The sequence below is a fragment of the Pogoniulus pusillus genome, chromosome 2, assembly GCF_015220805.1.
Source record: "Pogoniulus pusillus isolate bPogPus1 chromosome 2, bPogPus1.pri, whole genome shotgun sequence".
Classification (NCBI taxonomy): domain Eukaryota; kingdom Metazoa; phylum Chordata; class Aves; order Piciformes; family Lybiidae; genus Pogoniulus; species Pogoniulus pusillus.
In genome coordinates, this window is record NC_087265.1 from 41,497,025 (window position 1) to 41,523,361 (window position 26,337).

Genomic DNA, 26,337 nt, shown 5'->3' on the forward strand with positions numbered 1-26,337 from the left:
AGATCAGGCCTCATCCAGCCTGGCCTTATATTCCTTAATGAGCTTCTTCTAGCAAAGCAGGATCTCCTTCCTGAGCCTGGTAAGACTGTTCTGACTCTTCCCTGAAATGGTAGTCTTCAAATTCTTATTTCCAGGCTGTGCCAGTGTTTCTGGTGTTGGTGCCACTTATGAATTTTGGAAAAGCAATCTAATCCCATCTTGGAAAAAAAAAAACCAACCCAAACTGCTGAAGAACCACACATTGATTAATCCTGTAGATACACTCTTCTAGTCCTGGACTTCATTGCTCCTCCTTCTGTGATGCGCTCAGGCTGTTGATCTCATGGCTGGATGCTGTTACAATTGAGAAGAGAAGCTCTACTCTTCTGAAGTCCTCTTTTCCACAGGACTTAGACTCTGTGAGAACGATTTGCCATCTTCAGATGAAAAGTCTTTCTGAGAAGTGCTAACATCTGTGTGAGTGCAGCAGTTTGTTGCCATCCTGAAAATGTGATCAATGTGCTGGAGCTCTTATTTCCCACGCCTGCAGCCTAATTACATTCTCCACTACTGCACATGTTTCCTCTTTAAAAGAAGAGGAGGGGCACTGAGCCTGCTGTAGCAGAATCGCAGTCAGCGTTTGGTGTTAATACAAAAGAAAGAGCACAAAAAGGGCCATTGAATCACGCAGTGACTCAGAAGGCCATAGAGGAGGGCTCCTTGGCTAGGCAGAAATGTCACTGGTTCAAGAGGAGAGCAGAAAGGTCTTAAACATGCTATGCAGGAACGGTAGTTTGTTCATCTGGTTTTAAGCAGGGCTCAGGTCCAGCCAGCATGGGTTTAGGAAGGGCAGATCCTGCCTCTCCAACCTGATCTCCTTCTATGCTCAGGTGACCTGCTTGGTGGATGTGGGGAGGCCTGTGGATGTGCTCTATCTGGACTTCAGCAAGGCCTTTGACACTGTCCCCCACAGCAAACTGCTGGCTAAGCTGTCAGCCCATGGCTTGGATGGTAACACTCTGTGCTGGGTTAGGAACTGGCTGGAGGGCCGGACCCAGAGAGTGGTGGTGAATGGTGCCACATCCAGCTGGCGGCTGTCACTAGTGGTGTCCCTCAGGGATCTGTGCTGGGCCCCATCCTCTTTAACATCTTCATAGATGATCTGGATGAGGGCATGGAGGCAGTCATCAGCAAGTTTGCAGATGACACCAAGCTGGGGGCAGATGTGACTGAGTTGGAGGGCAGAAGGGCTCTGCAGCAGGACCTTGACCGCCTGGACAGATGGGCAGAGTCCAATGGGATGGGGTTCAATAGCTCCAAGTGCAGGGTGCTGCACTTTGGCCACAACAACCCCATGCAGAGATACAGGCTGGGGTCGGAGTGGCTGGAGAGCAGCCAGACAGAGAGGGATCTGGGGGTACTGATTGATACCCGCCTGAACATGAGCCAGCAGTGTGCCCAGGTGGCCAGGAGAGCCAGTGGCATCCTGGCCTGCATCAGGAATGGTGTGGTCAGCAGGAGCAGGGAGGTCATTCTGCCCCTGTACTCTGCACTGGTTAGACCACACCTTGAGTACTGTGTTCAGTTCTGGGCCCCCCAGTTTAGGAGGGACATTGAGATGCTTGAGCGTGTCCAGAGAAGGGCGACGAGGCTGGTGAGAGGCCTTGAGCACAGCCCTACGAGGAGAGGCTGAGGGAGCTGGGATTGGTTAGCCTGGAGAAGAGGAGGCTCAGGGGTGACCTCATTGCTGTCTACAACTACCTGAGGGGTGGTTGTGGCCAGGAGGAGGTTGCTCTCTTCTCTCAGGTGGCCAGCACCAGAACGAGAGGACACAGCCTCAGGCTGTGCCAGGGGAGATTTAGGCTTGAGGTGAGGAGAAAGTTCTTCACTGAGAGAGTCATTGGACACTGGAATGGGCTGCCCGGGGAGGTGGTGGAGTCACCGTCCCTGGGGCTGTTCAAGGCAAGGTTGGACGTGGCACTTGGTGCCATGGTCTAGCCTTGAGCTCTGTGGTAAAGGGCTGGACTTGATGATCTGTGAGGTCTCTTCCAACCCTGATAATGCTGTGATGCTGTGATACTGTGTGTGAAGCGAGTCTAGCAAGGTGCAGTGAGGAAGTGTGGTGTCACATGCCAGGCTACAGGAAATGAGATTGAAGTTGCTGGGGAAGTTCAGAACTCGGTGACCTCCAACGGATTCAAATAGCACAGGTTAGTTCTCTTAAAGTGTCCCTTTAACCACCTTACAGGGGGTTTGCATCCTTCTTGTCACAGAGGGTGGATAAGTAGTGGTCCACACAGCACTGGTGTTAGCAGTAGTGAGTGATGTGGGCTTTCAGAGCGGGAGTGTACAAAGCAGGAGCAGGAAGCTCATCTCTGAATTAACTCATGTGAGAAGCCCAGAGTCTGCCTTGCTGGACCACAGGAGTGTGGACCTGAGTGACATTAGAAGAGTGAATGCAGTCTTCTCTGCCTTGTTAAGACTTCCATATAATGAGCAGAAGTGCTGGGTTTTTATTAGATGTGTTCAGTGTTAATGAAATAGCAGACAGTGCTTTTCCAGGCACAGGTTAAAGCTATTGACTGCAACGAGAACTTCACTTTGTTTGTTTTGGCTGTACCAAGTATATAGCTGTTCTCTTTGATTTTTACTGGTGTGGTATCTTGTTAAGATTTTTCTCTCATTCCTGGTGATTTCTGCTGAGGAGCTCTGTCCCAGCTTTTCTGTGAGGGTGCTGGCTTGAGAACACACTGCATCAGGAATGAAACAACTCCAGTCTGGTGCTGGAGAACTTGGGACCTCTCAGAGTGAGGCTGTTCAATGGTATGCTTGTTTTCATATTCCTGCACCAAAATGCATTCATCACTTGTAATTACTGGGCAGTTGTGATTGAGTAATCCTTTTGAATGCAAAGCTGAAGTGAAAGTTACCAAGAAAACTAACTTCTGGGTGATAAAATGTAGAATATGGTAGCAGCGCTGCACCAAATCTGAACTAAAACTAGATGGCAGCATGTGGGGGCACACGTGGCACTGCAGGAGTGTGGGGGGAAGAGGAGGTGGTGGCTGTGCAGGATGCTCAGGTCATGGCAGCTGCGGGCAAAGGCACTTGCTTGGTGCAGACTCCCTCTCTCACTAGACAAAGTCACAGCTTGTGAGACAGAGAGGCTTTTGGGCAGTGGTAGTGACAGTGATCTAGCATGCAATGCAGCTGTTGGGAATGACAGATGCCATACCAAGGGCATGCCAGACATTAGAAGCAGAGATTTGAGTGTCAGGCAAATATTCTTAATGTGTCCAAACTTCACAAGTATTATTTTAAAGAGATTTCTCTGATTCTGTAGAAAAAAAGACGAAGTTGCAGTGCTCTCTTACTGTCTGCAGTGTTCTTCCTGGTCTTAGCATAAAAACATCTACATAAAATGAACACAAGCACTGAGGAAGGACCAAGCTGCACCAGGGGGAAGTCCTCACCTCCTGCTGTGTGGGGAGATGTATGCTGGGTCTGGCTCTGCTGCAGGATACTGAGCATCTTGACGATTTGGGAACAGCAGGGTCTTGTTTCTGAGCAGTCAACAGCTCCGTGGCTCACACTTGGTAGCCTTGCAGAGCTTGCTTTCACATTGTGAGTTTTGGAGTTCTGTGTGGAAGAAAGCTCTGGTCTTAGCTGGGCTCCTTCTGTTAACCTGGCAAGTTTTGCAGGGAGCCAAAGTTACTCCACATTAGCTGTTCTGCTTTGTTAGGGTTTATAACCTTCAGCAGAGTGCTGTGAAACTCAACTCTGTTTAAGAATGTGATTTAAATGCAACTTAGTTAAACCCAGCTGAAGACATTTTCATTTCAGCCTAATCCAGCTTTGTGGCAGTTCATCTTGAACAGATTAGAAGTTGATTTAAGATAGCTATAATGGCTTGTAAATAATCTATTTGAGCCTCCATGCAGAGGTTTGTGCCAGGTATTTGAAAAGTAATTAAAACCTAAACTGATACACTTACCTAAATAAAGCCTAACACTTCTACTCTTCCACCAGAAGTAAGCACAGGCAACCAAGTCTAAAGAGGAGAAGAGCAGGAGAGGGAAACTTCTGAATGGGTTCATTCCAGCAGCCTGCACTATGAAAAGCAGGGAAAGAGTCTTTCTTTCCCTACCAAACTAAAAAGGAATTTGGCAAAAAGAGGAAGGGGAATGAAGACTGCAGGCCTGGATCAGGAGCAGTGTGGCCAGTAGGACAAAGGAAGTTATTTTTCCCCTGGACTCAGCACTGGTCAGGCCACACCTTGAGTGCTGTGTCCAGTTCTGGGCTCCTCAATTCAAGAGAGATGTTGAGATGCTGGAATGTGTCCAGAGAAGGGCAACAAAGCTGCTGAGGGGCTTGGAACACAAACCCTATGAGGAGAGGCTGAGGGAGCTGGGGGTGTTTAGCCTGGAGAAGAGGAGGCTCAGGGGTGACCTCATTGCTGTCTACAACTGCCTGAAGGGAGGCTGTAGCCAGGTGGGGGTTGATGTCTTCTGCCAGGCAACCAGCAACAGAAGAAGGGGACACAGTCTCAAGTTGTGCTAGGGGTGGTCTAGGCTGGATGTTAGGAGGAAGTTCTTGCCAGAGAGAGTGATTTGGCATTGGAATGGGCTGCCCAGGGAGGTGGTGGAGTCACCATCCCTGGAGGTGTTCAAGCAAAGCCTGGCTGAGGCACTTGGTGCCATGGTCTGGTTGACTGGATAGGGCTGGGTGCTAGGTTGGACTGGATGATCTTGAAGGTCTGTTCCAAGGTGGTTGATTCTATGAAGCAAAAGGAAATAAATGTGGATTAGAATGAGACTGAAGGAAACAGGAAAAAAAAAAAGAATAAAAAATGGAACTGGAGGGTAGCTAATTCTGTGCTCACCAAAAAAACCTTCCTGTTCTACTGAACTTGAGAAGCAAGGTAGACTGAGTGTATGTGTTTGCACATGTTCACAGCATTTATGGGAGAAAAATTCTTTTTTTTTTCTGTATGATTAAAAAAAAAAAAATTCTCTTGGTTTCTTTCCCTAGGGTAAGTATTACTGTAAATGTTTGTCAGTTTGAGAGAGACTCAAATTTAGATGAAAGAGAGTTTTAAATGTCCTGAATTCTGCACACACAGAGAAAAAAAAAACACTCAGAATTCCACTTAAAACCCTGGGCAGTTTTGCTCCCCCAAAATTGCTCTGCTGCATTGTGTCTGCTGTGTACTTAGACCTGTGGCACAGAATTGTCAGGGAATGCAGGAGTGAAGATGTGCAACATCAACTAATGCAAACCTGAACTGCATAGGCCAACTTCAGAGAGTTTATAGCAGGATTCCTTTGTGTGTTTCAGGGCTTGGAGTCTCAAGACTGATCTCTAAATAGAAGTAAATCCATAAAATGCTGGACTTTTACTATTCTTTTATTTTAAATAGACTGGAATGTTAAGGACATTATTTTGTTTTAATACTTAATACATCAAGTGGAGAAGGATATCTTTTGCTGGGACCTTAATTGCTTCCCTTTCCTTTCCCCTCCCCACCCCCAAATGCAAGTTCTGCAAATCATTTCTGTAATTAGCTGCTTAAAGAATCCAGAGATTGAAGGAAATTGTTTAGCTGATTTGTTTTAGCTCTAGCATGGATTCTTCTCTAGCCTAAACTACAGAAACCTCATTACAAAGCTGGCCAGCAAAACGTGGTGCTGTTAAGAGGAGCAGTGGGCAACTCAGTTCAGCCTTACCACCCCATCCAGCCACACATGGGCAGGCTTTTCATTCCACAGTGTATATTGGCTTTTACTATGGGGTGCTGTAGTCAGGGGAATTACCTTCAGTTTGGTTAAGAACAAATTGGGCTCTTTGGCTTTAGGAACTGATATAGAGAGCACAGTCAGTGTGTTTTCCTGTTCTGATTCCTCTTTAGATGGAAGCAAGTTCCCCTTTACATGCAGCCATTTTCTTAGGCAAAATTTCTCCTGCATATGGAGGTAGGCTCTGTGATCCCTAACACTTTGGTTTGGCAGTTAATAACTGGGTTGTTTTTCTTCCCTTCTTGCAGGAATGTGCAACCTGGGAAATGTTATTGCAATCTAGTTAACTTCAGCAAGTGTATTCTGGACTGAATTTGCCAGGCCTCCTGTTCTGCACAAGCATCCTTCCTGCTGGTGACGAGGTACAGAGCTCTTGGGGTTTGCAGTGGGAGAGGGATGGGAGTGGGGGAAGAGTCACTGTGTGAGCAGCAATACAGGGAACGTGCAGTGCATGGGATTCCTGGCCTGTAGCAGTTGGAAAGCAGAGTGCTGTCTCCTGTCTTGATCTGCAGCGTGGCAATATAGGAGTCATTCTCCTCCAGAGCAGGATTAATGGCAGTGCCAGTTTACAGACAAGTTCTGAGGCAGTATATAGAATCATAGAATCTTCTCTTGGAAGAGACCTCCAAGATTGACCAGTCCAACCTATCAATCATAGTGAAAACACTGAAGTGTGCAAAGCAATGGTATGTTTTATGTATTTCTGTGAATTTCATTTTCAGTAAGCTGAAATTTTCCCTGCTCTATTTGCAAACTTAGAGTCACAGAATCAACCAGGTTGGAAGAGACCTCCAAAATCATCCAGTCCAACCTAGCACCCAGCCCTGTCCAATCAACTAGACCATGGCACTAAGTGCCTCATCCAGGCTTTGCTTGAACACCTCCAGGGACAGTGACTCCACCACCTCCCTGGGCAGCCCATTCCAATGCCAATCACTCTCTCTGGCAAGAACTTCCTCCTAACACCCAGCCTAGACCTCCCCTGGCACAACTTGAGACTGTGTCCCCTTGTTGCGTTGCTGCTTGCCTGGGAGAAGAGACCAACCCCCACCTGGCTACAGCCTCCCTTCAGGTAGTTGTAGACAGCAATGAGGTCCCCCCTGAGCCTCCTCTTCTCCAGGCTGCACACCCCCAGCTCTCTCAGCCTCTCCTCACAGGGCTGTGTTCCAGGCCCCTCACCAGCTTTGTCACCCTTCTCTGGACACATTCCAGTATCTCAACATCTCTCTTGAATTGAGGATCCCAGAACTGGACACAGGACTCAAGGTGTGGACTTAGTGGTGCTGAGTACAGGGACAGAATAACCTCCCTTGTCCTACTGGCCACACTGTTCCTGATGCAGGCCAGGATGCCATTGGCTCTCCTGGCCACCTGGGCACACTGCTGGCTCATCTTCAGCTACTATCTACCAGCATCCCCAGGTCTCTTTCTTCCTGGCTGCTTTCCAGCCACTCTGTCCCCAGCCTGTAGCTCTGCTTGGGGTGGTTGTGGCCAAAGTGTAGAACCCTGTTACACTTGGAAGCTTCATAAGGAAGGCTGCAATGTGCAGAGCTTGGGAATGAACAGAAACAGAATGAAAAGGTCCATTGAGAGTCATAGTGAATCATAGAATGAACCAGGTTGGAAGAGACCTCCCAAGATCATCCAGTCCAACAGAATCAGAATCAAAGAATTAACAGCAAGTTTACTTTTCTTTCCATTGCAGCAGAGACTTGTGCAGGCTCTGACTGCAGCTTCTTTGTGATTAGTGGCCAGGTAAAAACTGATGCTGGGAGGTCATAGAGGCGCTTGTGAATTTGATTCTCTCTACACATGAGCACAAACCCATTCTGGGCTGCTTCTTGATAGAGTTTGTCGCTGGTCCATGTGAATTGCTGCTTTGGTATGGTTTCAGCAGCACACTTAGTTTGGAAGCCATGGTCTGCAGAAATCTGGGTTCCAGGCTTGGGAGATGTGAGAAGGAAGAGCTAGCCATAGGAACAGATCAGCATCTCCCTTAATTCAGGGCTCTGCAATTCATACTGACCGTGATGAACTACTGCCAGGACGAGAGTTATTCCACATTAGAGGATCAAAAATGAATGTGAGATGAACATACCACACTCGTTTGGGTGCTGTGGGTTAGAAAAGATGGTCTGTTGAAGGAGGGAGACATGCAGATAGGGAAAATAAAAGGCTTGCTAAAATTGTCATTCCTGTAGTGCAGTGTTTTTCAGGTAGGGGAACTGACATGCTCTTCCTGTGTTTCCTGAGTAGATTTTGCTTCTCTGATTTGGCAGTGAAGAGATAAAAGAAGTTCATACTCTGTGCACTGTGGAAAGCATTAAGTTATTACCATTATCAGGTGGCAAGGTAATGACCAGGTCTGCTCCTGGTATAAGAGGGAGCTGTGCTGCTGCTTCAGGTGAAAACTTGTGGGAAGACAGAAAAGAAAGCTTATTTTTATAATTCATTTTAAAACTCTAGTACTAATGACAAACTTACAGCTCATGCTGGCTGTGCAAAAGCAGTTGGGTTTGCATTGAACAGCGTTTCCTAGGAGGAGATTTTGGTGGATCAAAGCTCAGCTGGATCTGCATTTGGCTGCAAAGCTCAGATTTTGGTCACAAAGCAGCCCTGGTGCTTCTGTTCCCCTTCCATGCACAAGCTGAGCTTTTTCTCTGGCTGGACAAGCACCACCTGTAACCCAGCCCTTTGTGAGTCAGCCTATTTACAAGGGCACTGGCAGATACAGGAGAAAAAAGTGATCCTTGCAGCAGCACTTGTTTGAGGGCTGCCAGTCATCAGGACTGCAGCTTAAGAGAGAAAAGTAGATTTAGTGTGAGAAATGTCTTAGAACCCAATAAAACTAATGCAAAGCTTACTTTCAGCTCCAGGTTTGAGCCACATACAACAGCTTCCTGAGTTCAGAAAAAGTTTCTTTTTCATCTGGAAGTTTATTGCCTCAGACTTGAATTGGTTCTTAACTCTCCATTTAGTTATCAGCTGTGGTTCTGGAAGCAGAGATGTAAGCTCATAGATTCATAAAATGGTTTAGGTTGAAAGACCTTTAAAGATCAACTAGTTCAAAATCCCTTGCCATGGGCAGGACAGAGTGGTGAGAGCCTGGAATGGGTTGCCCAGGGAGGTTATTGAGGCCCCATCCTGGAGATGTTTAAGGCCAGGCTGGATGAGGCTCTGGCCATCCTGATCTAGGTTAGGGTGTCCCTGTCCACGGCAGGGGGATTGGAACTGGATGATCCTTGTGGTCCCTTCCAACCCTGACTGATTCTATGGCACCTTCCACCAGACCAGCTTGCTCAAGGCCTCATCCAGCCTGACCTCAGACACCTCCAGGGAGGGAGTATCCACAACCTCCTTGGGCAATCTCTTCCATTGTCTCACCATCCGATCACTCCAAAGCCTTCTAAAAAGTCCCTCCCCAGCTCTCCTCTAGTCCCCTTCATGTCCTGGAAGGCTCCTCTAAGGTCTCTCTGGAGCCTTCTAAACAGCCTCAGCTCTTACAGCCCACCCCCATAGGAGAGGTGCTCCACTCTACAGTTCTCACTAAACTCTTGCCAAACGAGGAAACCAGCAGACCTCTCAACTGTCTCTGTTGCGTTTCAGTCTGCCACTTGATAAGCTTAGTCTTCAAGCCTACTTAAAATAAGACAGTTTGGTTTTGCCCATGCAAGCTAGCAAACTCTTCAACTAGTTTGATCTAACTTTAACTAGGATTTAACAACTGTGACCACACTTACTACAAAGAAATTAAAGGGGAAATCAGTTGCCACCCTCTAATACCTGCTTTTTCAGGGCACCTCCACTGAGCACTCCAGCCTGTAGTGACCAATTTCTTTTCTCCTCAGCTTTTGGTAGATCAGCAGGAGAGAGGACAAATTTGGGGAGGGTTATGGACTAAGAAGACTTGCCAATGAAGTATGTTCTAAAGAGGAAATGCAAGGGTTGAATGATGGTATGTGGGTGCTTTTGGGTTTGTGGGTGTGCTGCGTCGTGGCAGTGGCATGCCATACGCAGTGGGGTTTTGTGCTGTTTGTTCCTAGATTAAGCAGTGCCAAACTACTACTCCCCGTGCAAAAAGCTGCATTCAGAATGTTAGCAGGAGCTCAGTTAGACCTGCTGTTTTGCATGGAGGCAAATTGCCATCAAAAGTCAGCTGCTCCCCGTGGAGCAGTCTGTCTCGGAGCTGCCAGCTAACGCAGAGATGTGGTGTGTCCAAAAGGCTGGCAGAAACCAGGAGCCATGGCTGGCCACAGAGCAGCTGCCTCAAGCAATGGCCTGCAGCTCCCACTGAGCTCAGGCAAGGTGTGGATTTGTCCCTCTAGCACGTTCACCTGCCTAGTTTGTCCATTGGTCTGACTGAGCAGGGAGATGAGCTATGCAGTCATCAAGATACAGCCTCATATATGATGTCAGTTTCCTGGTAAACCTGAGCCCTTCAGGGAAGGCACCCACGTAACACATTGCCTTTTGCTGCACTTGCTGCATGGAAAGACTTGGTCATTGAAGGTCATGGAAGATGGTTGGAGATAGAAATACAACTAGGTGAATGGCATCTCTTTCTTTTAATTAACAGGGACTCAGGCAAACTTGCTCTTTTAATGTGTATGAAACACCTTCATAAGCAGAAAGTGAGGGATGCTGCAAGTTTCCTTGGGGTCTAGCCCAGGTTGCTGCAGTAGGCAGTGCAGCTGTGTTGTGTTTGTTCTCAGGAAGGTAGCTGTGATGGTTTGGGTGTTACCTGCCCCACACACACTTAAGAAAGTCACCTAGACTAGACTTCAGCTGAGCTGGAAATTAGAATGAAGCTTTCTATTTACAGCTTAGCACAATACACAAGCAGGTATTTACAATCTATACAGCTAGAGACAGAAATATACAAGTTAAAAAGTAACACAGAAACACAACAGCCCTCCCAGAAACCAGAGTCTCTAGGAGGGGCTCCCAACCACCCTTCCAACTCCTCTACCTTATCCCAGACTTTGCCTTACATTCAAGGTGAGTTTGTAGAATTGGCCAGGGGAGTTAGGAAGCACATGGATTAGTTAGACAGCAAGTTAGGAAGATAAGTGCATGCAGCCAGAGAGCAATTATATTATCTATATTTATGTTCTTGTTTTTATACATCTCAGCAAGCCTATGAGTGAAGTTGACATGAGCATTGTTTCCTCTTCACAGCCTATAATCTAATTCTTCTCACCAAAATATCCCAGCTAGGCTCAAACTAGCACAGTAACATAGGACCTATCTTCTCTTTGTGTAGAGGAAGATCAGCAAGTTCTTGTGCTAAGCCACAAAACACTTTGCCCTGCCTATTTTTTTGGCAGCATCTCCATTAATAATCATTCTTTCCAGCTTCTCTTCTTCACTCACTAGCTAAGTCCTTGCTACGTGCAGCTGTAAAAAGTTGTTTCCAAAGAGAAAGAAACTGGAGCAAAGATGTCTGTAATCGGAGACGTGGAGGAAAGCAGAAGGGCGTTTTCACTTTGTTGTCCTTGGTTGCTTTTGGTTTGATTTGTGCCATGCTCTAAGCTAGTCCCCTTTACAGGACTTTGGGCCTCTTTGCTTGTGTGCTCAGTGGCACCAACTTGCCCCACGTCCCTCCTGGAACCAGGTGATGGTCAAGGCAGTAAGAGCCCTGCGCTGGGTTAGCAGCACCACTGCAGATCACTCGCAAAGCTAGGGAAAAAAATCAGCCTCTACCAAGAAGATTTTTATGCCTGAGTTGGGAAATTTCTGCCTGGATGTCAAACTTAATAATTGCAGTTAGTGTTTTTCAGGATTTCTTTAGTGAAAAGCTTTTCTAACCATTAGTTTATCAAAACTTTCCCCTACCCCCTTCTAAAAGCTGAAAGTGAATTCAGCACAAAGTGTAAATTTCAGAGACTAGAAAGTTCTAAAATAGTCTTTTAAAATACATTTAGAGTACCTAAAGCAAATGGAGGCTCTGCAGAAGTTTGCAGTCCTGAGAATGGAGTAGTCAAATTTCTTTTTTTGGTGAATTAAAACTCTTAATTTTCTTCTAATCTTTATTGCAATAGACATCTCTTCGTGTCTCCAACTGTGACAGGATAGAGCATTTGATTCCTGCTTCTCTCTTTCATTTTTTAATCCTAGACCCACATGATTAAATCTTGTAGTATACCAATACATGCCAATTCTAATGCCTCTCAAAGGCAGAACAGGGAATCTGCATTTCTGAACTGAGTCTCTAACCTTAGAATTTCTTGAAGTCTGAAAGAAGAGCAGACTGATGCAGAACAGAATTTGTACCTTCACACATACTTGATAATTGCCAGGATGAGTTGGGAAGACTATTTCATACATTAAAACTTCAGAAATTAGAATTACAAAGCTTTCAACTAGACAATGAATCACAGAATCAGTCAGGGTTGGAAGGGACCACAAGGATCAGCCAGTTCCAACCCCTCTGCCGTAAGCAGGGACACCCTACCCTGGAGCAGGCTGCCCACAGCCTCATCCAGCCTGGCCTTAGACACCTTCAGGGATGGGGCCTCAACCACCTCCCTGGGCAGCCCATTCCAGGCTCTCACCACTCTCATGCTGAACAACTTCCTCCTCATGTCCAGTCTGACTCTCCCCACCTCCAGCTTTGCTCCATTCCCCCTAGTCCTGTCACTCCCTGATACCCTGAAAACTCCCTCCCCAGCTTTTTTGTAGACCCCCTTCAGTTACTGGAAGGCCACAGTAAGGTCACCTTGGAGCCTCCTCTTCTCCAGACTGAACAGCCCCAACTCTTTCAGTCTGTCCTCATCGGAGAGCTGCTGCAGCTCTCTGATCAACCCAGTGGCCCTTCTCTGGACACGCTCCAGCATCTCCACATCTTTCTTGTAATGGGGGCTCCAGAACTGGACACAGCACTCCAGGTTGTGGTTGATCTTAGCTAAGCTTCTTGCAGTATAAATATGAAGAGAATTAGTATTGCCTGTATTTTACTTCTTGCATTTTGGCAGCTTTTTTTATTAAAGAATTGGAACAGTCCTTAACTGCACCTTTCATTTCCAAGTGACTTTTGACATTTTTTCTTGCCAAAAGGCAGCACTGGAAATACTTAACAGAAAAAATCATCCTTGACTTACTCAGGATGTTTTCCAGTTTGGACCAAATGGAAATTGTCAGTGATAGGAACAGTACATGAGCACCAGGGTGACATGCACACATGCAGACTCCAAAGCTGAAGGCTAAGGTCTCTCCAGTTACATAAGGAGAGGCATTCAGTGCACTGTGGTTTGTATTTTTAGGGCTTTGCAAAGAGGTGAGCTAGATGGAGAGAAGCAGAGTTTCAGCTCTGTGGTTCTACTACTCCATCTCTGAGGCAGCAGCCACTAGGACATCAGGCTTCTTGCCTGAGGGTCTCACTAAACACCAGTCCACCAGTTCTACCTGGCCCTCACGTGGTTTCAAATCACAGGGCTGATGTGGAGCTCATCTCCATGCTGGCCAAAGTATGAGAGTGTCTCTAAGCACCCTCCTGCCTTTGCTTCTGCACCTATCTCTCTCACTGGCCTCTGTTTCAGAGGCAATGTCACTTCAGCTCCAGAGCAAATTAGTGGTTTGGTGACTGCCCTGACCTTCCAAAGAAGTAGTTCTAAAGCAGGAGATCACCTGCAGAGTTTCTATATGTATTCCCACTTGGTAGTAGTGTTTCATCAAGGAACTTGTCTTGGAGGCAGTGAAGTTCTTGCCAGCTCAGAATAAGGCATGGGGTCAATTCAGTGAGTCCGTATCAGAGGTGGAAGAGAATTCTTTGTCTTCCCTGATAATAGTCAGCTGTATCCTTAGAGCTTCATCATCAGAGCTGGCACCCATCATTTATCATATGGTTTTGCATTACTGCTTTGGGACCATATCTTCCTCTGCTATAAGACTTTGTATGTCTGGAGTGAAACTATGGCAACTCCTATCAGCTGAAGAGAGCTGATACATATATTTTTTTACTTTATTAAAATACTAACCTTTTAAAATTAAGCTTTCCTTGCAGTGGTAATAAAGGCAGTGAATTAATGCAGTTAATATAAACATGCTATAAAATCTGGTTTTTAAAACAGAGGAAAAAAGATGGTCTGGTTTAGTAGATTTTATATATGATACAAAGAACCAAGATAATGGCAACCTCCAACCTAATTTGCTTAATGGTTATCTGATCTGTTAGGGTTATATAAGCCATCTAAATATAAGGGGTTAGTTATCTTATTGGACAGTTTTTAATAGCAATAAGGTATTTCCTTCCTCTATCTGTTTCTGCTATGAGGATGATCAGAGGGCTGCAGCACCTCTGCTATGAGGACAGACTGAAAAAGTTGGGGCTGTTCAGTCTGGAGAAGGGGAGGCTCCCAGGTGACCTTACTGTGGCCTTTCAGTATCTGAAGGGGGCCTACAAAAAAGCTGGGGAGGGAGTTTTCAGGGTATCAGGGAGTGACAGGACTAGGGGGAATGGAGCAAAGCTGGAGGTGGGGAAATTCAGACTGGACGTGAGGAGGAAGTTGTTCAGCATGAGAGTGGTGAGAGCCTGGAATGGGTTTCCCAGGGAGGTGGTTGAGGCTCCATCCCTGGAGGTGCCTAAGGCCAGGCTGGATGAGGCTGTGGGCAGCCTGCTCCAGGGTAGGGTGTCCCTGCTTACGGCAGAGGGGTTGGAACTGGCTGATCCTTGTGGTCCCTTCCAACCCTGACTGATTCTATAATTCAGTAAAACAAGTTGCAGTAGAAGGTTTTTGCTGTATTCCAGCTGGACAAGTAATCTGGTGGTGCAGGCATCTAACATTTTGCATGTGTTTTTATATGGATTAGAACAAGACATCAGCTGCCAGTACTGCCAGGATATGAGGTGATCATGGAAATTCACATGTGAAACAATGTGTCCAAAGTAACACTGCTGCTTTTTTTCCTTTGTTGTTTTTAAATTCATTCATTTCAAACCAAAATATGCATGCTAGTATATTTAAGGTTAAAATTGATCTCTTATCCTTAATTTACCTTGGCTTTGGGTTTGTTTTTTTTTTAATTCCTTTGGGTGCAGTGTCTAAGGTTTTGTAGATCCTTTTGAAAAGATGACCTTTTTGACCACAGTAACTACGTAGTCTAGGGTGAACTAAAGTTGGCTCCAACACAAAAAAGAGCTTGGGGAAGAGAGTTTGTTTGCTGAGGAGAGGTTGAGGGAGCAGGGCCTCTTTAGCCTGGAGAAAAGGAGGCTCAGGAGTGATCTTATTACTGTCTACAACTACCTGAAGGGGCATTGTAGCCAGGTGGGGGGTGGCCTCTTCTGCCAGGCAACCAGCAATAGAACAAGGGGACACAGTATCAAGTTGTGCCAGGGTAGGTATAGGCTGGATATTGGGAAGAAGTTCTTCACAGAGAGAGTGATTGGCATTGGAATGGGCTGCCCAGGGAGGTGGTGGAGGCACCGCCCCTGGGGGTCTTCAAGCAAAGCCTGGCTGAGGCACTTAAGTGCCATGGTCTAGTTGACTGGATAGGGCTGGGTGCTAGGTTGGACTGGATGATCTTGGAGGTCTCTTCCAACCTGGCTGATTCTATGAATCAGGTTGCTTCTTGCCTTCTTTTTTCCCTCTTCTTTTTATTATTTCCATCCTGATCCTAAAATCTCTTCTGTACTTTTTTTTTTTTCTGAGAACCTTTCAGTATAATTACTGAAAACATAGCAGCCAACCTGAGAGCTTTCTGAGATGCAGTATGAACTACACAGCTAGCCAAACTCTTCTAAGCAGGCAAGAACAGCAGCTGCCAGTTGCTTTGATTGTTTGTGCAAATGGACACTTTGTCATAGAATCAACCAGGTTGGAAGAGACCTTCAAGATCATCCAGGCCAACCTAGCACCCAGACCTATCCAGTCAAATAGACCATGGCACTTAAGTGCCTCAGCCAGGCTTTGCTTGAACACCTCCAGTGATGGTGACTCCACCACCTCCCTGGGCAGCCCATTCCAATGCAAATCACTCTTTCTATCAAGAACTTCCTCCTAACATCCAGCCTATACTTCCCCTGGCACAACTTGAGACTGTGTCCCCTTGTTCTCTTGCTGGTTGCCTGGGAGAGGAGACCAAGCTCCACCTGGCTACAGCCTCCCTTCAGGTAGTTGTAGACAGCAATGAGGTCCCCCCTGAGCCTCCTCTTCTCCAGGCTGCACACCCCCAGCTCCCTCAGCCTCTCCTCACAGGGCTGTGTTCCAGGCCCCTCACCAGCTTCATCGCCCTTCTCTGGACACATTCCAGTATCTCAACATCTCTCTTGAATTGAGGAGCCCAGAACTGGACACAGCACTCAAGGTATGGCCTGACCAGTGTCAAGTACAAGGGAAGAATAACCTCCCTTGTCCTACTGGCCACATTGTTCCTGTTACAGGCCAGGATGCCATTGACTCTCTTGTAGTAATTCCTTTGGGCAGGTGACTCAGAAAAAATTGATTGTTCTGTAACAGTCCAACAGGGTCTACAAAGAACATAACCCTGCCCATGTTACTGAAATAAGCGTTTAAATGAAAGTTCAAATCCTATTTTATTTCTTTTTACACTGGGTATCAGAGGCTTCCCAACATAGGAGATACAAGTCATATGCAGGAGGAGTCCTCATTTAGTATCTAGTTAGTCTGGGAGTTTCTCTTCAATTTGTAATCTGTGAGCAGGGCACAGGAGGAAAGTTGCAGGAAGTTTTTCAATAGGTGTGATGGTTTGGGTGTTACCTGCCCCTCCACACTTAAGAAATTACCCAGACTACACTCAGACAATTTGGAAATTAGAACAAAGCTTTCTATTTACAGCTTAGCACAATGTGCAAGCAGATATTTACAGTCTATACAGCTATAGACAAAAATATTCAAGTTAAAAAGTAATACAGAAACACAGCAGCCCTCCCAGAAACCAGAGTCCCCAGGAGGGGCTCCCAACCACCCTTCCACCTCCCTTCCACCCCTCTACCTTATCCCAGACTTTGCCTTACGTTCAAGGAGAGTTTGGAGAGTTGGCATGGGCAGGTAGGAAGCAGATGGATTAGTTAGACAGCAGGTTAGAGAAGTGCATGCAGCCAGAGCCCGAGAGTGAGCAACTGTGCATTATCTATATTTATGTTCTTGTTTTAATACATCTCAGCAAGCCTATGAGTGGAGTAGGCATCACCATTGGTTCCTTTTCACAGCCTGTAATCTAATTCTTCTCACTAAAATGTCCCTGCTAGGCTCAAACCAGCACAGAAGGTGATGGTCCTTTGAGAGACATGACAGTATAGGTGGTTGCTCTCCCCGTGTTTGTGAAGCAAGATGCTGCAGTGCTGAACACAAGTGGTGGCATCTGTGTGTAGTCCGTGACTGTGGTCCTTACTCCACCAGCCTGCTGCATCCAAAAGATGGTGTCTCAGGAGCCACTGCCAACCTTGACTGCTGACTGTGACATTCCTCAGATTGACTGCTGATGCACAAATATGATTCAGTGCACCTCACAAGTTATCTGGTTCAGTGGCTAGCCCTAAGCTACAGTGCAAATCTCTACATAACAGGGAATGTAGAAGACTTTGCAGGAGGTTCTCTTCTTAAACTTCAATCTGATCATCCACATCATGAAAGGCCTGGAACACAAACCCTATGAGGAGAGGCTGAGGGAGCTGGGGTTGTTTAGCCTGGAGAAGAGGAGGCACAGGGGTGATCTCCTTGCTGTCTACAACTACCTGAAGGGAGGCTGTAGCCAGGTGGGGGTTGGTCTCTTTTGCCAGGCAACCAGCAACAGAACAAGGGGACACAGTCTCAAGTTGTGCCAGGGGAGGTCTAGGCTGGATGTTAGGAGGAAGTTGTTCCCAGAGAGAGTGATTGGCGTTGGAATGGGCTGCCCAGGGAGGTAGTGGAGGCACCGTCCCTGGAGATCTTCAAGAAAAGCCTGGATGAGGCACTTAGTGCCATGGTCTAGTTGACTGGATAGGGCTGAGTGCTAGGTTGGACTGGATGGTCTTGGAGATCACTTCCAGCCTGGTTGATTCTGTGATTCTATGATCATTCAAACACTTTCAGCAAAGTCATAAGGTACAACAGGTTTCATCCAGCCCCATCTGAAATCTGGCCAAAGCCTTTCCATGAACTCTTACTAGACTAAAATCAGACTCTCCGTCTCCACTCGTTTTAGTGGCAGTTTGGAGTCTCAGCACTTTGCAGCCTCAAATCGCCCAAAATTAACTTTTGGAACAGAAAATATTTTTTTTTCTTTTTAATTACAATCTCTCCCAGACCTGCTTGCCTGGGTCTCCCAAAACTGATTTGCATGAGAGCTTGCCACACTGAGCTGAGACTTTTATTGCTGGTAACCAGGCTCTGAGGTGGTATTTGTTTTCCTGAACTGTCTTTGGTGGAGCAAGCTGGCTTACGTTATGCAGATCTGGGGCTGGGTTTTGGTTTGGTTTTCCCACACTCCAGGCCATATCAGTCTTTGATTGCTCCTTTAACGACAGGTACTCAGATCCCTCTCTAATTCATGTCGACACCTGGGCTGTAAAGAATCTAATGCACCCTTCCATGTGCAGTTGCTCTTTCTCTGCTGACTGCCCAGGCCACTTAGTTTTTTGTTGGGGCTTTTGATGTGAAATTTGAACCAATCTCTGTGAACTGTACCTCTTCAGTGTTCTTACAGAAGTGTTGCAATATTTGCAAGAAAGAGGGATTGGGAAATAGTGTTTTAAATTAATTCCATATGTCTGGCCCTTATATACATCAGATTTCCCTTTAGAGGTAGGTAATTTATAATGCTAGTTTAGTAAACCAGTTACAGTTCACTGCAGGCTTAGTAAATCTTAGATGATTGTGATGAAGAAAACACTTTAAAAAACCTATTTGAATGTTGAAGCTGACTGAATTCTAAACCTACAACTATTGAGAAGGAGAATAATTTGATGGTGTATGAAATCCTTGGTAATTTTCTGTATGCCTTCATTACAGTGAATGCTTTCAACTCGCCCTCATAGGATAGAATAGAATCAACCAGGTTGGAGAGACCTCCACGATCAGCGAGTCCAACCTATCACCCAGCCCTGGCCCATCAACTAGACCATGGCACTGAATGCCTCATCCAGGCTTTTATTGAGCACCTCCATGTTGTCCTGTTGGTCAGAAGGGCAAGGTGAATTAAGACAGTTTCAGCAAGGGTGTTACACAGGTCACAATGTTATCAATTTACTGCCCTGGGTATGGAGCAGATGTGATGCAAGTTGTCCTAGAGTTCCCTTGATGTAACTTGTTGGTCCAAACAGGCTCTTTTCATCACAGCCCCAGGATTTGTGAAAAGAAGCTCCTCTCCTTATAATCACTGTTGTGGAGGGACCCACAGCAACCTAGTGGGCAGCTGTGGTCAGTGGATTTCCACCAGCAAAATCTCAGGGCTCACTCACCAGATTTGATTCCCATGACTTATACTGGCTGAAAGTTACGGCCACACAGGTGCCAAAAAAAAACAAACATTCAGGCTAATTTCTGATACTTGTTGGCCAGTTATGCCACTTTTATAAAACAGTGGAGAGGAGGAGGGAAAAAAAGAGTCCTCCAGACTGATGTCGATTCAATTCAAATGGCAGAATGGGTGGCATGATAAAAAGAACAAACAAATAGACTACTAACATCCTTAAAAAACACCAACACGGAGCAGTAGGTGGAAAGGCAAAAGGCAGGGATGCTGATATCAACACACTCAGAATCACAGAATCAACCAGGTTGGAAGGGACCTCCAAGATCATCCAGGCCAACCTGGCACACAGCCCTATCCAGTCAACTAGACCATGGCACTAAGTGCCTCAGGCAGTCTGTTCTTGAACACCTCCAGGGACGGTGACTCCACCACCTCCCTGGGCAGCCCATTCCAATGCCAATCACTCTCTCTGGCAAGAACTTCCTCCTAACATCCAGCCTATACCTCCCCCAGCACAACTTGAGACTGTGTCCCCTTGTTCTGTTGCTGCTTGCCTGGCAGAAGAGACCAATCCCCACCTGGCTACAGCCTCCCTTCAGCAATGAGGTCACCCCTGAGCCTTCTCTTCTGCAGGCTGCACATCCCCAGCATCCTCAGCCTCTCCTCGCAGGGCTGTGCTCCAGCCTCTCACCAGTTTCATTGCCCTTCTCTGGACACATTCCAGTATCTTTTTTCTTTTCCTTTTCCCTGTGGTGACAAGCTGGAGGCTCCAAGGGCCAGCCTGTGCCTTTCTGCTTCTGGGTCACCAGGTGTGGGGTGCAGGAAACAAACCATCCTGTCCTCTGCCTCAGTCTCTGTGCAGGCTGCCTGCCTGCCACCCTCAGGCCATGGATGATGGATCCTGACTGGTCAGAGAGCTTAGCAGTGCTGTGTTGGGACAATAATGGAAGTGTAGAAAATGCCCTTTTGTTCAGGTCTTCTTCCAGCTTAATGGAATGGCTTTGTTCTGATTTAGGACTGACTAACCTGCAGGCAATACTCGCAGATCCTTACTTTCTGGCCTAGGCTGTTCACCCTGCTAACAGTTCTTACAGCTCACAAAGGCTGCTGTTCTGGGGAGAGAGCTGTGCAGCAATGTGTATGCTGCTGAGCATCCGCACGGGAGCAGCCCCACTGGGAAGAAGCTCTTGGGCTGTGTGTCAGGAACAGTATTTTGTGAAGACAAAATGTTCACAGGGAGGAACAGGTGCGGGAACAAGATGGAGAGAGACAGGTCCTTGTTGCCCCAGATAACGTAGACATTATGTGAAAGAGGTTGTGCCTACGACCTCTCCCGAGCACCAAAACAAAGATCCTTTCTTTAGGGCTGCATGCTGAGGTCACCCCCAGCCTGTGTGAATCCCTTGTTGGCTGTGTTGGGCAGCATGTCTAGGATAACACAGCCCTGTGTGTCCTTTCAAACGTTCAGGTTAACCAAAGGCTGCCTTGGATGGTAGATGATTGAGTATTGCAGGCAGCTGCACTCTGGACAGCTGGAGTAAGAGCTCAGGCACAGCCAGCTCAGCCCTTAACTGTCGCTTCTGCCTAGAAGAGAGGTTAGAGCTGTTTGTTGGGTTTTCTGTTGTGAAGGGGTTGGGTGAAGGGCTCTTTTCTTTTCCTTCCCTTCCTTTCCCTCTTTTCTTTTCCTTCCCTTCCTTTCCCTCTTTTCTTTTCCTTCCCTTCCTTTCCCTCTTTTCTTTTCCTTCCCTTCCTTTCCCTCTTTTCTTTTCCTTCCCTTCCTTTCCCTCTTTTCTTTTCCTTCCCTTCCTTTCCCTCTTTTCTTTTCCTTCCCTTCCTTTCCCTCTTTTCTTTTCCTTCCCTTCCTTTCCCTCTTTTCTTTTCCTTCCCTTCCTTTCCCTCTTTTCTTTTCCTTCCCTTCCTTTCCCTCTTTTCTTTTCCTTCCCTTCCTTTCCCTCTTTTCTTTTCCTTCCCTTCCTTTCCCTCTTTTCTTTTCCTTCCCTTCCTTTCCCTCTTTTCTTTTCCTTCCCTTCCTTTCCCTCTTTTCTTTTCCTTCCCTTCCTTTCCCTCTTTTCTTTTCCTTCCCTTCCTTTCCCTCTTTTCTTTTCCTTCCCTTCCTTTCCCTCTTTTCTTTTCCTTCCCTTCCTTTCCCTCTTTTCTTTTCCTTCCCTTCCTTTCCCTCTTTTCTTTTCCTTCCCTTCCTGACAGGAAGGCAGGAGAGGGGAGTAAGCTGTAGGAGCCTGCAGTATCTCAAGTTGTGTCCTCCTTTCTTTAGCCCAGCAACTGTAGATTTCTCTGCTGCCCTTGGCCCCAGCCTTTTGCTGAGGAGTGACATACACATGCATGTGTTAGGACACCGGTGAGGCTCTCTCGCAGTGCCTGATGTAGGTATTTTGCTCCTGGCATCATTTACAGGGTTGAGGTTCCACTCCTCAAGCAGTTTCATTGTGGCAGAGGGTGTGAGCCAACTCTCAGAGCGAGTAGGCAGGAATATTTCCATACATCTCCTCTGAAAGCACCATCTGAAAGAAATTACAGGAGCATGGACTGGATGGAAGCAATTTCTGGGTTTAGTGAGTCTAAGAGACTTTCTGCTGTAGCATATTTGGTCTTACATTATCAGCTTTTCTCAAGTCAAGCATCCAAACACCTAAACTGTCCAAAACCTTTGCTACTTTTTTCCAGCTAGTGGCTGGAGACAGTCCTCCCAAGCTAGCCATTGCCTCTAATCCTCTGCCTGTCTTGAACAATATGTCACTGAAAAAAACACCTAAAACCCAACAAAACCTGTTTCAAATACTTGGATTAACCCAAAATTCTAGCACTGTAGTGGCCTATTTCTGAGCTGTAATTTTCCATGGATGAAACACCACTGGATTTTTGCCACATAGCTTCTGGTTGCCTTTGACAAATGAGGTTTGTCAACTGGATGCAACTTCTCATGGACCATGAGTACATCTGGCTGTTACTGCTCTTGGCACCACAGAGTCCTGTGCTGGCTTAGTGATCTGATAGTTCCCTTATCACTGACACCCCACAGTACCCTGCTTTGTTATTGTTTTCCTGTGATTTTAAGAAGCATGCTGAAAGTGCTTAGGGAGTTTTAAGACTTGGAGGGAGTTGTGTAGTGTGAACTGCAGCCAGTGCTGCCTGCAGGGTCACTGGGATGGACATGAGCAGGAAGAACAGAGGAAGATGGAGATGCTGCACTTTTGGCAGGGCACAAGTGCATGGGACAACACAGGCAGAGATGTGAAAGCACATTGTAGTATCCTCTCTTTTTTATTTTCCATCTAGTCTTAAGCTTCATTTGCTGCTGTGGGTATTTAGAATCATAGAATCAACCAGGTTGGAACAGACCTCCAAGGTCATTCAGTCCAACCTAGCACCCAGCCCTGTCCAATCAACTAAACCATGGCACTAAGTGCCTCATCCAGGCTTTTCTTGAACATCTCCAGGGATGGTGACTCCACCACCTCCCTGGGCAGCCCATTCCAATGCCAATCACTCTCTCTGGCAACAACTTCCTCCTAACATCCAGCCTAGACCTGCCCTGCCACAACTTGAGACTGTGTCCCCTTCTTCTGTTGCTGCTTGCCTGGCAGAAGAGACCAACCCCACCTGGCTACAACCTCCCTTCAGGTAGTTGTAGACAGCAATGAGGTCACCTCTGAGCCTTCTCTTCTCCAGGCTGCACACCCCCAGCTCCCTCAGCCTTTCCTTGCAGGGCTGTGTTCCAGGCGTCTCACCAGCTTTGTCTCACTACTCCTCACTAGCCTCTCAGCATCTGCTCTTTTCACATAGCTCACTTATGCTGTTGTAAGAGGTAACATGTTAGAACTCTGCAATTTATTGAAAAGAATATCTCTAAATCAAACCAAAGAAATCTATCATCTCTCTGCAGCCTAAGGAGGGCTGGAAAAATGCTGACTTTGATTCTGCCTTGATGTGTGCTTCTTCCTCAAGAACTGCCCCTGTCCACTCCTGCTAGAGACCTCCAGGCTCTTGCTTTCCTCCTCTCTCCTTTTTGGCCCCTGACTGCAGCAGGGTAACATTGCATCCCCAAGTCAGGCACTGCCAAGTTTGTGAGGATGCAGTTCCCCATGGCAGCCCTTCCTGTTATTGCCAGCTCCTGTGTGTCATTCAGGTTGGGCTAAGTCCTGGTTTGGGGCCACACAGACCTCATCCATTTTATGCATGTGTCTGTGAATGAAGGCATCATCTGTCACCCCTCCAAGGGACATTTGTGAAGAGAGAGAGGAAGCTCTGGTTCGAGGTCTGGGCAAGGGCTCTCCAGCAGAGTTGGTACCGGCCACTTTCTCTGCCCTGGCACTTTGCATAAGGGGTGATATTTTCATTCTGCATGGCATGGCATGCACCATTCGCCTCAGGTATTGTGGAGGTGTCTTTGAAATGCAAAAAGTCCCAAATAAAGTTGGCTTCCTCACTCTGGTAGTGGCAGCTCCCCAGAATTTCCCTGGGTTTCATGCATCTGAAGTAACTTCTCTCTTGGTCTCTCTTTTGGCTATCTGGTACTCTAAGACTTGTTTTAAGGGTAACATTCTAGTGCCTCCTTTTGCCACCACCATTTCCCCTAGGCAGGATAGGACAATTTGCATTCTTGTGCCCTTCTCTCTCAGGCCACAAACCTTGTAATCCCTGCACCAAAGGGAGAATCATTTCAGCCAGAAACTGTCATTAAAAGACCAGTCACTGATGTTAAAGGACACGAAATTACTGAGAGTGACATTTTAGGTGTCAATTTCTTTCTCTGGAGGCCCTCAGCTTGGAAAGGTTTACCCCAGTTAGGAAGAGGAAAATCCAGACTCTCCTACTGAGTGTAGGAGTGGTTTTACTACTGTTCCCTTGTGTCTTAATTCAAACTTGCATCAGGTTACTCCAGTGTCTGTCAGGCTTTTCACTCTTCTATGTGTGAGTGACTGAGCCAGAGTCTCCTAAATATTCTTTCTTTACCCTGTAGGTAAATTCCTCTTCAGCATAGGTGGGAAGCTTCCTGCTGCACTGGTTTTGTTTTGGTGCACTTTGCTGAATTCTGTAGGGCTTTAAACCCTCTTTCTGTATATTTATTTACAAGTGTCTACATATTTAGAAACTAATAAAAAAAGAAGAATACCTGGGGTTTTTTTCAGATGGGATTTACTGGCCTGGTGTTGCATGGGAGGAGTGTTCAGCATCCTCTAAAGCTCTCATTCACACCTTGCCACATTGCCTCATCTGAAGGGAGGTTGTAGCCAGGTGGGGGTTGGTCTCTTCTGCCTGGCAACCAGCAATACGACAAGGGGACACAGTCTCAAGTTGTGCCAGGGGAGGTAGGCTGCATGTTAGGAGGAAGTTGTTGCCAGAGAGAGTGACTGGCATTGGAATGGGCTGCCCAGTGAGGTGGTGGAGTCACCGTGCCTGGAGGTGTTCAAGAACAGACTGGCTGAGGCACTTAGTGCCATGGTCTAGTTGATTGGACAGGACTGGGTGAATGGTTGGACTGGATTGTCTTGGAGGTCTCTTCCAACCTGGTTGCTTCTATGATTCCAAGAAATGTCATGGCATTGCAGTGACAATTTTTATTACAATGGCTTAATAGGTCAGGGTGCTTTTCAGTGGTGGCCAGTGATAGGATAAGGGCAATGGATACAAATTGGAAGACAAGAAGTTTCACTTGAAGTTAAGGAGAGATGTCTTTAACTTCTATAGTGATGGAGCACTGGAATGAGCTGCCCAGATTAGCTGAGGAGTCTCATTCTCTGGAGGCTGTTAATATACACCCGAACATGCTCCTGTGTAAGATGATCTAGGCATACCTGCATTAATAGGGAGGCTGGATTAGATGATCTCCAGAGGTCACTTCCAACCCCTACCATTCTATGCTTCTGTTCTGTGTTTTAACAGGCTCATGACAATATATTGTGGTCAGGATGAAACTGGTTTTAAAGTTTTCTAACTGCTTTGTAGCATGTTTACAGTTGGTTGTACTTTTGGTTTCGAGAGCTACCTTCCTAAAGTACTTGGTAACTTAGCCCAACTTCTTCAAATTCAGATATTTTTAAACCACACATCACCACCCCCACCCCCCCCCCTTTTTTGTTCCATTATCAAGTAGTAATGCATTTTGAAAGAACCAAGTCAATACTGGCTTAGAAGTCAGATCCTTTTGCATCAGGGCCAACCAGCATTTTAATTTCCCTCCCCCCTCCCCTTAAGTTCTATCAATTCTATTTTATTTCTACAGTTGTTTGTTCCTTCCTCTTTTCTCACTTGGAAATTAATCATGCAGGAAATGATAAACCGCAGTGAGCTGCCTGTCTGCCTCTGACTCAATATGTTTAAGAGGGGATGCCACAAAGCATCTCGAAACTTCGTCTGACTAGATGCAAACAGTGCAGTTGCAGTCCTGCTCTTCACACTGTCTGTCCCACACCTTCCTTTTTAGCATTTGTAATGCTCCTGACGTTACTTCTCATGTACCAAGCTCTGTGCAGTCAACTAGACCATGGCACTAAGTGCCTCAGCCAGGCTTTTTTTGAACACTTCCAGGGTGGTGACTCCACCACCTCCCTGGGCAGCCCATTCCAATGCCAATCACTCTCTCTGGCAAGAACTTCCTCCTAACATCCAGCCTAGACCTCCCCTGGCACAGCTTGAGACTGTATCCCCTTGTTGTGTTGCTGGTTGCCTGGCAGAAGAGACCAACCCCCACCTGGCTACAGCCTCCCTTCAGGTAGTTGTAGACAGCAATGAGGTCACCCCTGAGCCTCCTCTTCTCCAGGCTAAACACCTCCAGCTCCCTCAGCCTCTCTTCACAGGGCTGTGTTCCAGGCCCCTCACCAGCTTTGTCACCCTTCTCTGGACACGTTCCAGTATCTCAACATCTCTCTTGAACTGAGGAGCCCAGAACTGGACACAGGACTCAATCTGTGGCCTGACCAGTGTTGAGTACAGGGGAAGAATAACCTCCCTTGTCCTACTGGCCACACTGTTGCTGACACAGGCCAGGATGCCATTTGCTCTTTTGGCCACCTGGGCACACTGCTGGCTCATTTAATATTGTAATATTTTAATTCCATTTCTGACAGTGGCTGCTGGCTATGCTTGGCAGCTAGCCAGGATCAGAGGTTCCCTGTGCATTTCAAAGGTTGTTTGC

At 46.7% G+C, this 26,337-nt stretch overlaps 1 protein-coding gene across 5 annotated transcripts in view; it reads left to right on the plus strand.

Annotated features, from left to right (window-relative positions):
* Positions 1–26,337, plus strand: part of WIPF1 (WAS/WASL interacting protein family member 1) — a 73,269-nt gene that overhangs the window by 21,273 nt on the left and 25,659 nt on the right. For all 5 annotated transcript variants that reach the window (XM_064162345.1, XM_064162352.1, XM_064162334.1 and 2 more), the window contains exon 2: positions 6,023–6,136. The gene's annotated coding sequence lies outside the window, so the exon portion shown is untranslated. The remainder of the gene's footprint in view (positions 1–6,022; positions 6,137–26,337) is intronic.